General features: G+C 34.8%; 1 long non-coding RNA gene across 1 annotated transcript; it reads right to left on the bottom strand.

Annotated features, from left to right (window-relative positions):
- Positions 1-172: 172 nt before the first annotated feature.
- Positions 173-4,036, bottom strand: LOC128179249 (uncharacterized). The gene is made up of 3 exons (XR_008243046.1): positions 3,435-4,036; positions 714-905; positions 173-520 (listed from the first exon to the last, which is right to left on the bottom strand). It is a non-coding gene; the product is annotated as an uncharacterized LOC128179249 (long non-coding RNA).
- Positions 4,037-18,416: the final 14,380 nt, after the last annotated feature.

Raw genomic sequence — 18,416 nt, 5'->3', positions numbered from 1 at the left:
CACGTAACAAGTACACTTTGTAAATGATGGATTGATGCTCGCGGGCGATAAAACAAATTGGGTTAACGAATACGTATAACAAAATAATCTATTGATTTGTCATTGCTACCAATTTATTTCAACGTTATGAATTATTCAAAAATAAAACCAACAGCAAAACTTTTCCCTGACTTTCAAGGAAAATTTTATTGGTAAACAATGCACTAGATAATTAAAGAGACTAAAAGGTACATCCCTGTGTCAGCATAAAAGTGCATTTTTCAAAAAAAAATTTAAATAAATTTTAGAATTTAAAATTTTAGAAAACACAGTCTCTGACCCATGACTGCTTGCAGTAATTCTTTGAAGGTCTCGCGAAATACAAACTTCCGGCAGTTTGTACCGCAGTAAAGTAGGTCTCTCTCACAGTCAAACATGCAATCCTCCCAACAAAAGTCTTGTTTGTTTTAACACAGATTCTCTGCATGTCCCTCCGGAATTTCCGATCGCAGTATCTCCGATCAAGGTTGAAATACAAGGCCTTGTAAAGCAAGCAAAACACTCAACGTTTAATTCAATGAATAATGTTTTGAATTTTCAAGTTTTTTAACAATATTTGGAAAAAATAACAAAAGACGATGATGTCAATATATTGGTCTACAACTCTATACATAAAGAATATTAGGTTTTCCTCCTGATCAATTATCTATTATGTATTTATATAGAATACTTACACAGTTGTAACAATGGTCGTGCAAATTGCAGGCAGATTTAAACTTTCGTTTGTAAAAGAAGGTCATTCCCAAAGGAATGCTGCAGCCATTAATGTTCTTATGGCGTTGGCATGACTGTCCCTCAGCCTCTGATTGGCATGTTGTGAAAACGACGACGGCGATGAGAATAAACGCCCAACTCATTGTTCAGACCTTGAGAAAAAAAAAGTTTTTACTTTAGTCGTTGATAAAAGAGGCTATGAGAAGAAAGAATAATTATCACAAACCAATATTAATATAAGTACTTCTTTTCTTAGACTTTCTATAGATGTACATGTATCTACATCATTATATATTTTGTTTGAGTATAGGTCACAGAAAGGCACTGCGAATAATTCTTTATTAAACACTTATATAATGAGTTTAATTTAAAGTTATTATTTTTTTTATTAATTTATTGCAAATTTCTTCATATTTTCCAAGCATAACTTGAAAACAAATCATTGCAATTTCTTCAAAAACTGAAGTACTCAAATTAATTGCATATTTCAGAAAACTATAGAGAGATGCCATTTCTAATTACATGGAATCGGCCATATATACACGATATAAATATTTAGATAACATCACAATTTGATAATACAGGGATTGATACATTTCCGTACATTTTCATCTGCGTCTTACTTCCGATCTACAATACGAACTTTCATTTTCTTCTCTGCTAATTAAAATTTCAAATCTTCTAAATTTGTCATGATAAAAAAAGAAAAATATTTATAAAAGCTTTGAATTCTCTGAGATAAAAATATTCGAACAGCACAGTGTGCTTAAATTCTATTTTACAAGTCTATACATCCCTGCTTCATATTTTTTTCTCTTACCTAAACGACTGAAGCAAACCAAGGTACTGGTGTCATATTTGCGTCGCATATATCATATAATTATATATACTGTGTAGTCAGCTTGTAATAATCATTCAGGAAATTTCGCTATCATTTTGCATTCCAAAAAAGGACATAATTATTTGACATTTCTCTTGTAAAGAGCATTAAGTGTGATTGAAGATTGATCTTTTGATTAAAAAGAAATTTGATCGGGTCTTGAAAAGTCGGTTGAGTATCTTTTTATGAATTTGCTGTTGTACATGTACAGTCCACTAAAAGTCGAAAATGTATTTTACTGAGTATACATGTATTTAATTCTGCGATTCCGCAGTTTGGTGCTAAATCGCAAGAATATAAAATCGCTTGACTAAACTTTGTTTTAATTTCATAAGTTCACAAATTTCAGAAAAATAAGTGAGATTTTAAAACCTGGAAGGTGTGCTAATCGGAATGTTACGCGGATATTAATTCCTCGCGTTTAATCAGGAATATACAACACTGTAGCCTAATGAGAGTCAGATTGTGATTCGTGCACGTGGTCATTTTCACACGTACTAGTGTAAAGGACAGGCTACTTCTAAGCATAACGTACCCCGGCCCTTTTAATAGTTTTTCAAAAACATTTTTAAATCTAATTTACCTTTATTTCTATTTCACCATATGTTTTACAGGTACATATGTACTTGTGAACAAAACCGTGCACCACCCCAAACCCATATTTAATTAATGCAAAAAATACCAGCTGTTGAACTTATTCATTTTTTGGCAAAATATTGCATATAGGGTACCCCTATTGTATGGATAACTCCTCCTTTGATTTTCAAGATAAAAAGTTGTTTTGCAGATAAATTGGACATACATGTATACAGTACAGGCAACGCAGATCCCGTATTGGCCCGCGTTACCGTCACGGTATTTTTACCGTTCCCGCGATACATCATCGCGGTTTTTGATCGCGGTATGGATTGCGACCGTGATGACACCGCGACGGTGTGATTTACCGTTTATCCCGCTGCTGCTTGTTGTTGTTACTTTACCTGTGCTGTACATTACAGGCAATGTGGGTCGCGTAAATCCACGTCAAATATGTGACTTCAGATTTAAGCATAACAGCTGCATTGTAAATAAATTGTGATCCATATTATTATATAATTAATAGATTAAATTTATGGAAAAGAATTTCATGAAATCGGAAACTACATTCGAATTACAACATAACATGATTATTACGCTGTTAAATTTTGTGATGTGTAAATAAGAACACATATCTTTTTATTTGACGTGCTTATTTCAGTTATTATTTCTATTAGTTGATAATCCTGTTTTTATAACAATATTAACATTGAATATTTTCATTAGATGAACTCGTATCAATGCAGAGCAATTTCATCTTCTCACTTTATAAGTTGACACGCATAGCGCCGTAAACTGTCAATACATGTGTATGTTTTAAATTGAGAAATGAACAAATGTCGGGAATCAACTAACAAATCTATTTTTCCATTCAGTAATAGAATTATCATTCATATATAAAGTTGGTGCTGCGTTAAAACACATGGAATCGTAACGTGTTATCAGTATGCGTTTCCTGTGTATACATAATTATACAGTTTAAGTCACGATCATTTTCTGTGTATAAATGTTGTGATTAACAAACTCAGGGTAGAAAACGACATGCCCTTGAGGGTTTTCACACCTATTCACGACAAAAGAAAAAGTCTATATCGCGTACGGCTTCGTCTAATCGCACAACAACTTACAGGAGAGAGAGAGAGAGAGAGAGAGAGAGAGAGAGAGAGAGAGGGGAAAGACAGAGAGAGATAGAGAGAGAGAGGCGTTTAGGCGTAATTTAACTTACACTTATGTGAAATATACTAATATCCAATACTAAATATTCATAAAATTAGTATTCATAAAAGATTATGGTACACTGTGATTGAATCCATCATGCAATTTCAAATTTGAGTCCACGTGCTGCATCTGTCAATCAAATTAGCCCGCTAGCTCTACCACATGTTTCCTCCATGATAAAGTTTCGTTCTATTAGTTTTATTTTCAATAAAGAAAATAAGAGGTATGTTTAACAGTTTAGTTTTTTTACAATGTTCGTGATGCATGATATACTGTGTTTGGAAAGTTTAATTCGTTGTTGTTTTTCCCTATCTCCCGTTTAGTTTATTATGGAGGTTTTTTGCGGGAAGGAACATCTTCAACACGTTTAGCGGTTAAAGAACGCAGTAAAATGAATTAATTATTTGATGTAACTATTAGTAAAATTGTTTGATATGCATGTAGAATTCTTCTTGGTCAATCGTTACACAGATTATCTACCTGCCTCATTCCTGTGTATTCTGTGCGTTCAAGCGTAGAGTGATTTCCTGTCAGTGCGGCCACAGGTTTCACACCTTTGTGTAAAACAATTGGGACTAAAGTCAAATAAAGTTAACTCCGACAGTCATAAAGCGGTGGGGGGGGGGGGGGTAAGGTTACGATAACAGGAAACGGGTTTATATATTTTTAGTCAAGCTTTCAATAAGATTACATGTACATGCACACATAAAATAATATCAATACATTTACTGAAATGTTTTTTTATCGGCATGAAATATCAACAGCAACACTTTCAAAACATGTTCTTAATTTCTTTGAAATGTGAAAGAACAAAAGAACGGTTTAACAACATTTCCTTCTCAAAATTTTTTATCTAGTTATTCTGTTAAGAGAGAGAGAGAGAGAGAGAGAGAGAGAGGCTCGGTCGCGAGCGAACGCTAACCTCCGTCACGGCAGGTAGCTGGTACACCACATGGGATACCCACAATATCTTTCGATTACATAATTTTATGCAACTCTGGGTATCTCTAAGGCTCCATACTCTCTATTTGTTATAATTCAGTTCAGAGAGATATACGTTAATTTGACTTTTCGCATTACAATGGGGCGTATTCGAAGGTGGCAAAGATTTTGATGAGAAAGGAGAGGCTGGTAGACACCCGGCATCTTCCATCTCTCGCAGCTTGGCCCTCATGTCCTGCTCACATCCAGTATGCAAGACCACAGCTCGATCGACTTCCTCAGGCCGGCCCCACTGAACGTCATTCTCATTTCCACACTGAATATTCAAGTCAGACTGAGTCTTGAAGAACACACGGCTTTGCACTTAAAGATTGTCGTCGCAAACGTAACGCACTAGAAAGTGGGAATCCTCGCGCAATGACAAACGACGAGCCATACATGTACCTAAAGTAACGCAACACAAATTCACTAAAACGTGAATTCACAAAAAATGTTCTTTACACAAAAAGACCTTGTAAGAAATGAACGGAACGTGCTAAAAATACTGGGTTGGTAATTTTATAGGAAGCCCTAATTTTTAATCACTTGCTCATGATTAGTTGACACGCATGGACTTCAACAACAAACAATACAAATGTAGGCGGACCAATTAATTGTTAAGAAAACACAATCACACTGCGTACACATTTATAATTTTATTGGCAATTAAAATCATTTCATGATAATTTTTAATTTAACGACCTTTTTAAAATATGATAATGGATTCGAAAATATTTTATTTGCAATTGCTGCACAAGTATTAAATTAAATACTTTTATAATTTAATTAATAGCTATGAAATAAAAAAAAAATTAAAAAAGACTCCAAGTATTTCGATTATAATCTCTGTCAAAATCTGGTTAAATATCGTCATTAAATATAAAGAAACATGCAATTTATTTGTCATTCGGGGAGATAACTCCCGCTTGTATACGATACTCTTCCATCGATAATTTTACCGTGGCGGGGACAGGTAGATGATGAGTTTACCGTGATGGGAACGCGGTATACCTGTCTCACCTGGCCGATCACCTCGATGTGTTTATACCGTGACGGGTCGCGGGAAACACGGGATCCGCGTTGCCTGTACTGTATATATCAGAGATGTGGATATCACTTGGATTTTGATTTTTGATAATTTATGAAAAACATATCAGCTGATGAACTTAATCGTTTTCTCGCAGAATAAGTTAAAGTTAAATCCTCCTCCGTGCCAGGAAGGTGCATAAGGCTGGTGAGTATCCCTGGTTTCCGTGGTGCAAAGCGGATGAGATCATTGACTCCCCCTGGATGGGACACAAGTCCATCGTAGGTTAACGCCCAGCGTAAGCCGGTACCCAATTTCAGCTGGGTGAACTGAGACAATGTAGATAAGTTGCCTTGTCCAGGGGCCCGTTTCTCAAAAAGGCCTACGTCCAGGCGTAAGCTTAGTCCGGACTAAATCAGGGACTAAACCTCGAAACCAGACTAAGTTGCGTTTCACAAAAAGGCGGAAACTTAGTCGGTACTAAATTTGGGTTTAAATCTACGCCTGCTAATAGGTAGGCGTAAGTCCTTACTCTGTGCACAAAAATGGCGAGTGTTTTGTTTTTAAGGCAAAATAAACAGAGAATTTAAATTTTTGGTTTGTTTTACGTGTTATTAAGGGTAAAAATTCTCATCTATTGAAATATTTGTACATGTACGTATAAGTTTAAAAAATACCTATTGTTCGATAACTGTTTCTATTTCTAAATAAATTAAGATTAAATCAATTTGATAATTAATGGGCTTACCTTATTAAACGCGTGTAATATACATTACTACTCTTTAAAGAAATCTACTTTAAGTATGAAGAATTAAAGATGGTATACTCCGATAAATGATATAAACACAATAATTAAAAAGATGATATAATTCTAAATTGAACATGTATTCCCCAACAAGATAGATGTATACATAAGTACGAATAGATTATTGATTTTTAAATCAATACTCAGTAAGCATAGACTAGAATTTAATGTTTCTAATCAAATTTGAACCTTTGAAACGAAACAGATTTCAAAATATTGAGAATATTACTTTGAATAGGAGCAACGCAAAACGTTTACGGTTGTAATTTGTCCTTGTGTGTGGTTGTTTATTTTTTACCTATATTACTAACAACTTTACAACACGTATACATTCTCATTTTCATTTTTTTACCCCTAGTATCTTTACAAAACTGCATGAAAGCTACATGTATTTTGATTGTTTATAAACTCGCATTTAGATTGATGTACAATCAATTTTTGTTAAAATATTAATTACTTAAAAATATATGTTTTCAAAGCGTGCAGAGCGTGTATCAATTCTAGATCAAGAACTCTTGACAAGCGTTTGTCAAGGTTCTTGAAGATTATAAATTTCACATGCACACTTCCTTGAATTTTCGGGAATCAAATTCATTAATCTTATTTATTCTAGGATTAAGTGAATAATTGCCTTCATATTTAACATCGATTGCAAGCCGACAACTTCGGGAAAAAAACATCCCTTGATATACATACATCTTACATGTAAATATGATGAAACAAAACAATCATCAACTCGAGTAAATAAAGATCAATTCAGTTAAATGATACAAGCACGAAGATCATTGATAGTACATGTAAACCATACCTATTTAAAGGAATTACAATCGATGAATTGATACACGCTTTGCACGTTTATATGCGAGTTTATAAACAATCAAAATACATGTAGCTTTCGTGCAGTTTTGTAAAGATACTAGGGGTAAAAAAAATGAAAATGAGAATGTATACGTGTTGTCAAGTTGTTAGTAATATAGGTAAAAAATAAACAACCACACACAAGGACAAATTACAACCGTAAACGTTTTGCGTTGCTCCTATTCAAAGTAATATTCTCAATATTTTGAAATCTGTTTCGTTTCAAAGGTTCAAATTTGATTAGAAACATTAAATTCTAGTCTATGCTTACTGAGTATTGATTTAAAAATCAATAATCTATTCGTACTTATGTATACATCTATCTTGTTGGGGAATACATGTTCAATTTAGAATTATATCATCTTTTTAATTATTGTGTTTATATCATTTATCGGAGTATACCATCTTTAATTCTTCATACTTAAAGTAGATTTCTTTAAAGAGTAGTAATGTATATTACACGCGTTTAATAAGGTAAGCCCATTAATTATCAATTTGATTTAATCTTAATTTATTTAGAAATAGAAACAGTTATCGAACAATAGGTATCTTTTAAACTTATACGTACATGTACAAATATTTCAATAGATGAGAATTTTTACCCTTAATAACACGTAAAACAAACCAAAAAATTTAAATTCTCTGTTTATTTTGCCTTAAAAACAAAACACTCGCCATTTTTGTGCACAGACTAAGGACTTACGCCTACCCATTAGCAGGCGTAGATTTAAACCCAAATTTAGTACCGACTAAGTTTCCGCCTTTTTGTGAAACGCAACTTAGTCTGGTTTCGAGGTTTAGTCCCTGATTTAGTCCGGACTAAGCTTATGCCTGGACGTAGGCCTTTTTGAGAAACGGGCCCCAGGTGCACAACAGACAACATCAATTGACCACAGCGGGGTTTGAACCAGCGACCTTTCGTTTACCTGCCTAATGCTCATGATCACCGAGCCATGTGCTCCACTATTGTATGGATATTTCAAGATGGAAAGTTGTTTTGCAGATCCATTGGACATATATAACAGAGATGTGCATATTTCTTGGATTTTTGACTTTTGATGAATTATAAAAATCAAAGGCCTGAAGGGCCACAATGGCGTCGAGTTAAAGTTAATTTGAAGAGTAAAAACCTAAATAATTTTTTTAACAAGTGAAAAGCTGTCAATGTGACAGCTAACCGGGTTTTCTTTTTATATGCGAACTGTAACCATAATCCATGTCAACCCATATCCAGTGAAATAAAGTACCCCATATGCAATATTTTGCTAAAAAGACTTAGTTCAAAAGCTGGTATTTTTTTCATAGATAATCAGAAATAAAAATCCTAGAAATATTCACACCTCTGATACATGTACAATTAATCTGCAAAAGAACAACTTTTTATCTATAAAACTGTAGGAAAAGTTATCTGTACAATGAGGTTACTCTATATGCAATATTTTGCTAAAAATTGACTAACTTCAAAAGCTGGTATTTTTTTCACAAATTATCAGTAATCAAAATCCTAGCAATATGCACACCTCTGATATATGTATAATTGATTTGCAAAAGAACAACTTCTTATCTTGAAAACTGTAAGAGGAGCTATCCGTACAATGAGGGTATGCTATATGCAATACTTTGCCCAAAAATGACTAAATTTTTTGATTTTTTTTCATAAATTATCAGTAACCAAAATCCAAGCAATTTTTTTTCATAAATTATCAGTAACCAAACTCTTAGCAATAAGCACACCTCTGATATATGTATAACTGATCTGCAAAAGAAAAATTCCTATCTTGAGAACTGTAGGAGGAGTTATCCGTACAATGAGGGTACCCTTTATGCAATATTTTGCCAAAAAATGACAAAGTTCAAAAGCTGGTATTTTTTCATAAATTATCGAAAATCAAAATCCTAGCAGTATGCATACCTCTGATATACGTATAATTGATCTGCAAAAGAACAACTTCCTATTTTGAAAACTGTAGGAGGACTTATCCGTACAATGAGGGTACCCTATATGCAATATTTTGCCAATAAATGACCAAGTTCAAAAGCTGGTATTTTTTTCATAAATTATCGAAAATCAAAATCCTAGCAGTATGCATACCTCTGATATATGTATAATTGATCTGCAAAAGAACAACTTCCTATTTTGAAAACTGTAGGAGGACTTATCCGTACAATGAGGGTACCCTATATGCAATATTTTGCCAAAAAATGACCAAGTTCAAAAGCTGGTATTTTTTTCATAAATTATCGAAAATCAAAATCCTAGCAGTATGCATACCTCTGATATATGTATAATTGATCTGCAAAAGAACAACTTCCTATTTTGAAAACTGTAGGAGGACTTATCCGTACAATGAGGGTACCCTATATGCAATATTTTGCCCAAAAAAATGACCAAGTTCAAAAGCTGGTATTTTTTTTCATAAATTATCGAAAATAAAAAAAAATTAAAAATAGAAAATGTTATTTATCACATAACTAATAAAATAACAACTCATTACAAATTTGCTCACCTAATTCTTAAAAGGTTTTGAATTTCAATTGAAAATTTAAGTTTATAGAAATATCTTAGGAGTTAAAAATTTTTTAGATTTTTTTTCTCTATTTTATATGAAAATGAATATTAAAATTATTATTGTGTTTAATCTTATATATTGTATACTGCTGATAACCACTCTGTCTCTCATTATCAATTTCATCTAAAATTCACAAGGATCCAAATGACACGGGCCGAAAAGATCAGGGGTAGATAAAAGAAAGCACCCATTCACGTTGTTTACAAAGTGAAAGTAGTTCACTAGTTGGTTTAAAATAACTTTTGTTTGTAGATGTACTTATCGCTCGATTAGGAAGTTTTGTTTCTACAAGATCAAACATTTGTGCATTGTCAATTTTCGATATGGATACAAAATAATCTATTTTGCAGGCTAGTACATTTCATAACCAAATTGAGTATGTAAGCCCAGCTATCGCATGTGTCTCGGTGCTAGTGTATTCATCCGCTGAAACCGAGACATATTGTTTTCAATAAAATGTGAACATTTTTAAAGACGGCAACCATTTCGAATCTGCAAACTTGTTTTGTTGACATACAGTTCTGCTCGAAATTGAAGTATGTCATCTATTTTTCTTCAAACACATACGAAAACTTTGCACTCATTTGAGTTTTTTGGCTCGTAAAAATGTAACTTCCGGACGTACGATCCCTAGATGGCTTTCGAGCTTCGCTCGACGCCATAATAAATACCAGCTGTGGAACTTAGGTCATTTTTTCGCTGAATATTGCATTTAGGGTAGACCAATTAGGCGTTGGAACCGGATGGGGGGCTGGGGCTTACTTTTTTTGCAAAGTTAGACCTAACCATTAGGAACATAGCATCAGGGAGGGTTCAGCCCCCCCCCCCCATGTATTTGGAATTTCATGATTTGGAAAATGGCACATACAGTGTATTAAAGATTGGAGTCATAGGTATACTCTCTCTCTCTCTCTCCCACGGATTAGGATTTTTATGATTTTGGGAATTAATTGTTTTTTTTCCATGTCAAGATTTCTGATGATAAGTCTAGCCTCCCCTGTTGTGATTACGTAATATTGGTTACGTAATGTAACGTAAATAAAAATATCCAGTTTTAAAATTTAGAATTTATTAAAGTTCAAAATCACAATTAAAGAAACATCATTTTAAAAAGAAATCCAAAGTGAGAGTGACAAATAATTATCAATCCCGCATGTCTCATCTTTGACAACTCCTCCCCTTTTTCTATAAAGGACCAATGAAATAACTCCAAGATGGAACCAAAATTTGGGGAACGCTCAAAGACATAAATTCTCAAAACAGGATACAGGAGGGAATTACTATAATAAATTCAAAGACACGCAAGTCTTAAGATCTGACCATCAATCAGATAAACGAAAATAAACAAATGGCAATAAACAGGGGATCACTGTGAGAAATGGATAAGGGAGAGGAGGGAGATGTCAACATGAGAGATCACAAACAGATGCGGCAATGTATTTCTAAAATGATCAAACAAATTAAATTTCAAACATAAAATACCACTCGGTCTACAAAAGGAAATTAATTCAATATGAATGAAATATATAAAAATGTTGTCTTTATCAATAAAATATACGTATGTATATAACATCCGCCCCGAAAAAAAAATTGACATTCAATTTTAGATATAAAAAAAATTGATAAAGACAATAAAATCATACTGCAAAAACATTAAAAAAATACACATTACTCACCATATAAAAACACAAAACTCAAGTCATGCAAGTAAACATTAAACACAACTGAAAAGATAATGATCATGTCACCCGAAAATTATTTTTATCACTTTCACACTGTACATGATTTGCGCAGTACATGTACTCACACATTCTCCTTACACTGCAATGTCATGGTCATTATCCTAACTTTTAAACTTTTTTTTTTTTCTTTACTTTTTTATTCTTTGCACACAAAAACTACTGAAAAGTTTAACAACTAAATTATATCAATCTTGTCTTGAAAATATTTCAGTCACCATAGAAATGCATAAAATATAACCCTGTCGGAATAACACATCCTTGGTTAGAAACAGCAATAACTATGTCAATTATTCAAGATATCTCAAATACTATAGAATTGCATAAATTATAACCCTGTCGGAATAACACATCCTTGGTTAGAGAGAGCAATATCTATGTAAACCACAACAAAAAGTTGCATATATTTTTATATGACATAAACAAAATGAACTCTCAATATATCTCGACTTGTATCATAATTGTTAAACCTTGTCGATGCATCCATCTAAGTTAACACAATACAGACAAGATACATTTCTATTCTAAACAATTCATTTACATTTCAAAAGTTGTACATGTAATCCTTTTGGAATAAAACATCCGTGATTACATTCAATGACAAAATTTGTAAACAGTTATCTTCATAAATTACTACAGGTCAAACATACTCTGCAGTAAAATGAAAATACACACAACTAAATATAGCACACTGTCAATAAATATATCAACAGAATGCATAAGAAAATTACAGATTAGGTGGCGGTCTTATTTCAATTGCGCGTCTGGCTTTGTTGTTAAGTGCAGACCACGGAACCCAAACTGCATTGTCTGCCGGTTCACCAACGATTTGAATTAAATAATTTGAATCGCGTTTTCCTAAAACACGTTTTATTTTATGATAACCGTCTGATTCACTCGAAATGGAAAAGTTTGGAAGTTCGTTTGGATTCACATGATCGTCGTCTCTAAATCTTATGGGTTTTCTTCTTGCTCTGTCTGACTTACGAACTTCAGTGGGCGATGGTTGATGTTGTTTTTCTGTTTGTGTTTCTATCGATTTATAGGTTTTTGGTTTGGCGCAATTTGAAACTGTGAAAAAATTGGTTGGTGTAGGTTCCCGTATAAACGCAGTTTTGAGTCTATCCCGGTGTACAGGGTTTAGGAGTTTGTTAGTCGCCGGGTCACGCAGTACCACCATGTGCGGACTTGACAATTGTTCAACAACATACGGACCACTGAATCGATTTTGTAGTTTTTGTCCTTCTCCTGATGTTTCGGTTTGTAGGTATACATAACTTCTTTCTTGGATATTAAGTTCTTTGGATGTTTTATTTGCCGATGTTACCATTTTTTCTGCTTTGTATTCCACATTTTCCTTTGCAATTTTTCTAATAACATTAAGTTTCTCTGTGTGTTCTTTCATGTAGGTTTGTATACCTTTGTTCATTGTTTCAAAATTTCTAATGGGATTTGTTAAGGGAAATTTTGGTCGCTGTCCATAAATGATTTCATAAGATGAAAATCCTGAACTGGAGTTCGCAGACGTGTTCATAGCAAACACCACAGCTGGCAGGAATTTATTCCAGGATTTTCTATCATTTGAAATATATGGTGTTAATTTTTCAGCTAATGTTGAATGCGTTCGTTCGCATGCCCCAAGACAATGATGAACAAAGCTTGGCGTAAACTCCTGAGTGACATGGAGAGTTTTACACAGTTCCCTGGTAATTTCTGCGATGAATTCACTGCCTTGGTCACTAATAAGTGTATTACACACACCAAAATATGTAAACAATTTAAACAGTGCATTAGATACCGTTAACGCATCTTTGTTTCTAATTGGTGTTGCAAACAAATACTTTGAAAACAAATCCACAGCTGTGAAAATGTAAGAATCGCCATCCGATGTCGGGGGTAAGCGCCCATATAAATCAATCTCCCAGACTTCAAAGGGTTCTGATGGCATTCGAAATGCTGTTATGTTAGATTTTGTAGCATTTTGTGTCATTTTTCGTTTTTGACAAAAGTCGCATGATTTGACATATTCATACACAAGTGTGGCCAATTTTGGACAGTAGAAATGTTCTTTTATTTTGTCCAATGTGTCCTGAATTCCTCCGTGTCCGCCCATTGGAGAATCGTGGTATATCTCTAGGACTTTTAATACTAAATCATGGGGTAATACCATCTGGTATGGATTTAAAGTTTTTGATCTCTTAGATTTCACGATTTTTGAATGATACAGAATGCCGTCAAAGATTGCAAAGTCTGTATGTTTCAGTAGAATTTCACGGGCTGCTTTTTGAGATTGCGGTAGTTCACCATCTTTCAGATAAGAGATAAGCTGCATTAGGGTTGGGTCATTTCTTTGTAATTGGATAATAAAATCCTCAGTCACACCAATTTCATTAATTATCTGCGGACGCGAGCGTGTTGATGTATCCAATTCTAATTCACCACGAACGGGCTGATCGGAACTGACCTCATGAGAAGTGTGCTCATCAGTTACATCAAGATGGTTGTGACCAGTACTGCTGCATTCCCCGCCGTCGGTCGCAATTAAATCATTATCGATATTAGGCGCTAAGTCCTTAATTTGTATAGACGTTTCACGCATGTGTGACTTAATAGGAAAATTTACACCTGCTGTTTTGGGATTATAACAGGGAATTTCTAAATTGTCCTCAGTGTCTGCATCATACACATTTTCAACATTTACAAAATTGCTACAAACAAGATCTTGGCTTAATAAAGATTTGAGGCACTGTCCGTTTGGTAAAGTAATTGACGTTTGTGGTTCCGATACATACGGGAAAAACGGGTCGTCCTCGTCCGGACTTGCTTCCATCACTGACGGAAAATTAGAATTTCTGGACAATGCATCAGGTACCACCATCTGGGCTGCGGGTTTGTACTCGATGGAAAAGTCATAACGTTGTAACAAAGCTAGCCACCGTTCATATATCGCACCGCGTAACTGCTTTTGAAACAAGGGTTTCAAAGCTTGGTGATCACATTCTACTATAAAGTGCTTCCCGCTTAAATATGTTGAACAATCAAGAATAGCGGTAACCATGCCTAAAAGTTCTAATTTTGTCGGTCCATATGAACTTTGCCATTTTGTTAGTCCTTTGGATCCAAATCGTACGACACGGGAAGTACCATCAGGATGTTTTTGGTATAACATGTAGCCTATTCCTTTGCTAGACGTATCTACTGCTAGTCTAAATTCCAAGTCAAAACGCGGAAAGGCCAGCACAGGACTTTGTAACAATAAACGTTTTAATTCCACAAACGCTGATTGTTGCTCATCAGTCCAATTATATTTTGTATTGGACTTAAGAAGTTTATTCAGCGGGTTAGCAACTGCAGAATAGTTTGGTATAAATTTCCGAAACCAGTTAAAAAGTCCAAGAGTACGTCGCAATTCATTAGTGTTCTTCGGTTCAGGTAACGTTTCAATAGCTTGTAATTTGTCGGATGGGGGACTAATTCCATGTTTGCATACAACATGACCAAGAAACTTACACGAAGATTGGGCGAATACGCACTTTTTAGGATTGATTTTAAGTCCGGCGTTTTTCAAACGTTGAAAAACTTCGTTGAGGTCTTTAATATGTTCTTCAAATGTTGATGAGGCAACAATTGCATCATCAATATAGCACAGTACAGATCGGAAAGTCATTCCACTGAAAACTTTATCCATCAACATTTGAAATGAATTCGGGCTCGTTTTCAGTCCCATCGGTAAGCGTTTGAATTTATAAGTTCCAAAACAGGTGTTAAATGCAGTATACTTTGTTGATTCCGGTGAAATACCCATTTGAAAGAATCCGGAACTAAGATCAATACTACTAATGTAGTTCGGTGTTTTCTCAGAAAAGGATTCTGTGAGTTCTTGTAAATTCGGTATATTGTACCGGAAATCCTGACTTTGCGAGTTTAGGTATCGAAAATCGCAGCAAAATCGGTATGATGTCATACTGTACTCTTTTGTAATAGATTCCGGTTTTTCGACAGGTTTATTTCGCTTTGAAATTAAAACAATGGGACTTGTAATCGGCAAATCTTCGTTTTCATTCACAGGTACGATTATGCCTTGACGTAATAATTCATCCAACTGGTGACGTAACACTTCCCGTTTTTCGGGTGGAAGTCTGTACGGCTTGTGATGTTTAGAGATCGCGTCTGGTTTGAGATGAATTGTGTGTTGAACAATATTCGTGACACCAATATCAGGATTTTCAGCGGTAACAAAACAGTCTTTGTTTGCCCAAAGTGTATTTTGCAACGTTATCTTCTCGTCAGCATGCAATTCAGCATTAACGGTAAAATTTGTCATAAATTTTTCTAAACTTTCAGATGACTCGCCACCAGTATTATTAACACATACATTTGCACACATGTTTAAGGCATCATTTTCAGACAGGTTGGAGATAACATGATCATTCAAAGGCTCAAAATAAGCAATAACATTGTTTCTACCTATATTTACATTCTTGTCAGAAACATTCAAAACTTTGACTGGCATAGTATGCCCTATATCTACTAAAGCAACTGACTTAGCTACCATCAAACCTCTATTCATCATAGCTTCACTGGGTAAACATACACCAGTTAAACCAATACTAACATGTTTTGGTATTTTTGCTTCGACAATCATGCTTGAATGCGGAGGTAATGTTACAAAATTTGCATTCCTTACCTTAATATGCGAGTAAGAATCCATATATACAGACATTGATTTAAAATCTAACACAATCCCTAATGACATTAAAAACTGAGTTCCAAGAATAATTGGATGAGATAATTCCTGAAGCACAAACACTGGAATCACTGAATTGGATTCCCTATCGGGTAACTGCATATGAATTCTGGTAGTACCTAAAATATTAACGTACTGGCCATTTGCTAATTTGACTTGAGGATTTTCAGAGGGTGAGAGAGCACTTTTTGATTTTGAGCCCAAACTTTGGTAAAATTTGGATGAAATGATATTGATTGTACTACCCGAATCCAAAAGTGCAGAAACTGAATTAGAACCAAAACGTACAGGTAAATACACAAGTTTTCCTTGCTGAGAAATGTCACACTTATCGGCACCATTTGACACGTCATTCTTGGAGCCCAAGACAGATGCCGCATTTATCCCGGGCGCTGTGCGTTTTTTGGTTCGGAATTACGGACTGTTTTCTTTGTAGCGAACAGACGACATTCCGCGGCGGTATGTCCGGTCTGGAAACAGATCTGGCACTTTGCTTGAGACTTTGGGGAACCGTGCCCGGTCCAATTACAGCTTCGTTTCAAGTGTCCTGCTCCCCCACACGCGTGGCAGGTAGGTAAATCCCGGTCACGTCCAGTCCGCGGTCTAGAAGTTGGTGCCTCTAGTTTTTCTAGACGATGACTGATGTCGCGCAACATGCTAAAGAGGTGTTGATTATGGCCCTGGTTGGTGTTCGACTCTGCTGGCTGTACGGCTGCGACCATTGGTGCTGTGGCGGAAAGGGATCTATATCCATAGGCCTCGCCTAACTTTGCTTGTTGCAAAGCATCCTTGAAAGATTTAACGGACGCTGTCCGTACGAAAAATGCCAACTGATCAGGTAGTTCGTTGACGAATTTTGTGATTAAATCTCTCTCGGGTTTTTGCAGGCGGGAACCCTTTTCCATTATCTTGCTGTGAAAATCTTCCAAGGGCTGTGAAGATGCCAACCTCAGCGCTTCGAAAACTGCACTCTCTGCAACCATATCAGGGTCAAACATTCCCTGTTTTGCATACTGCTCTGTAAACGCATTTTTTAAGGTAAACCATGTGCGTTTTACAGGGATCTCTAACGAATTAAACCAAATCAATGCCGGTCCAGATAGATGGAGATGGAAAGCTGCAACACGTCTATCATCAGTTGTAAGATTTTGGTATATACAAAATGATTCGAATTCCATAAGAAAGTTTTTGCCATTTTCGGAACTAAATCCACTGAATTTTTTCAAAGATACTTTGTCCGAAATTGATGAAACATTGTTTCCTCGTGAATAATTTAGTGAACTTCGAGGATTGAAGACAGGAGTGTCATCTAGCCCTGCTTCCATATTGATAACAGTTGGAGGTGTACTAAAATCACTGTTTAGTCCTCGTACAGGCGTAAACATTGTTTTGTTTTTTTAACTCAATAAATTAACGCAAAAATAGTCCAAAAGAAGCACAATACGAATTTAGATTCTCCACCATGTTGTGATTACGTAATATTGGTTACGTAATGTAACGTAAATAAAAATATCCAGTTTTAAAATTTAGAATTTATTAAAGTTCAAAATCACAATTAAAGAAACATCATTTTAAAAAGAAATCCAAAGTGAGAGTGACAAATAATTATCAATCCCGCATGTCTCATCTTTGACAACTCCTCCCCTTTTTCTATAAAGGACCAATGAAATAACTCCAAGATGGAACCAAAATTTGGGGAACGCTCAAAGACATAAATTCTCAAAACAGGATACAGGAGGGAATTACTATAATAAATTCAAAGACACGCAAGTCTTAAGATCTGACCATCAATCAGATAAACGAAAATAAACAAATGGCAATAAACAGGGGATCACTGTGAGAAATGGATAAGGGAGAGGAGGGAGATGTCAACATGAGAGATCACAAACAGATGCGGCAATGTATTTCTAAAATGATCAAACAAATTAAATTTCAAACATAAAATACCACTCGGTCTACAAAAGGAAATTAATTCAATATGAATGAAATATATAAAAATGTTGTCTTTATCAATAAAATATACGTATGTATATAACACCCCCCCCCCCCCCCCTTTCACTTTCAATTTGCTTCCGACGCCACTGCACCATTTCTCTGGATAGTAATTATTTGGATACAGTTCAAATAAAAGATAACCCGGTTTGCTGTATTATAACAATGTACACATATTTCATTTTAATATTGCTGAGGATGGTTGGTAGAATTTGTATTCAATTTTAAAAAATTTAATATTATATATCCAAAATATTATTTGACTGGGTT

Source organism: Crassostrea angulata, chromosome 1 (genome assembly GCF_025612915.1).
Source record: "Crassostrea angulata isolate pt1a10 chromosome 1, ASM2561291v2, whole genome shotgun sequence".
NCBI classification, from domain to species: domain Eukaryota; kingdom Metazoa; phylum Mollusca; class Bivalvia; order Ostreida; family Ostreidae; genus Magallana; species Magallana angulata.
Note: the sequence above shows the minus strand (reverse complement) of the source record. Positions and strands in the feature narration are given on the sequence as shown.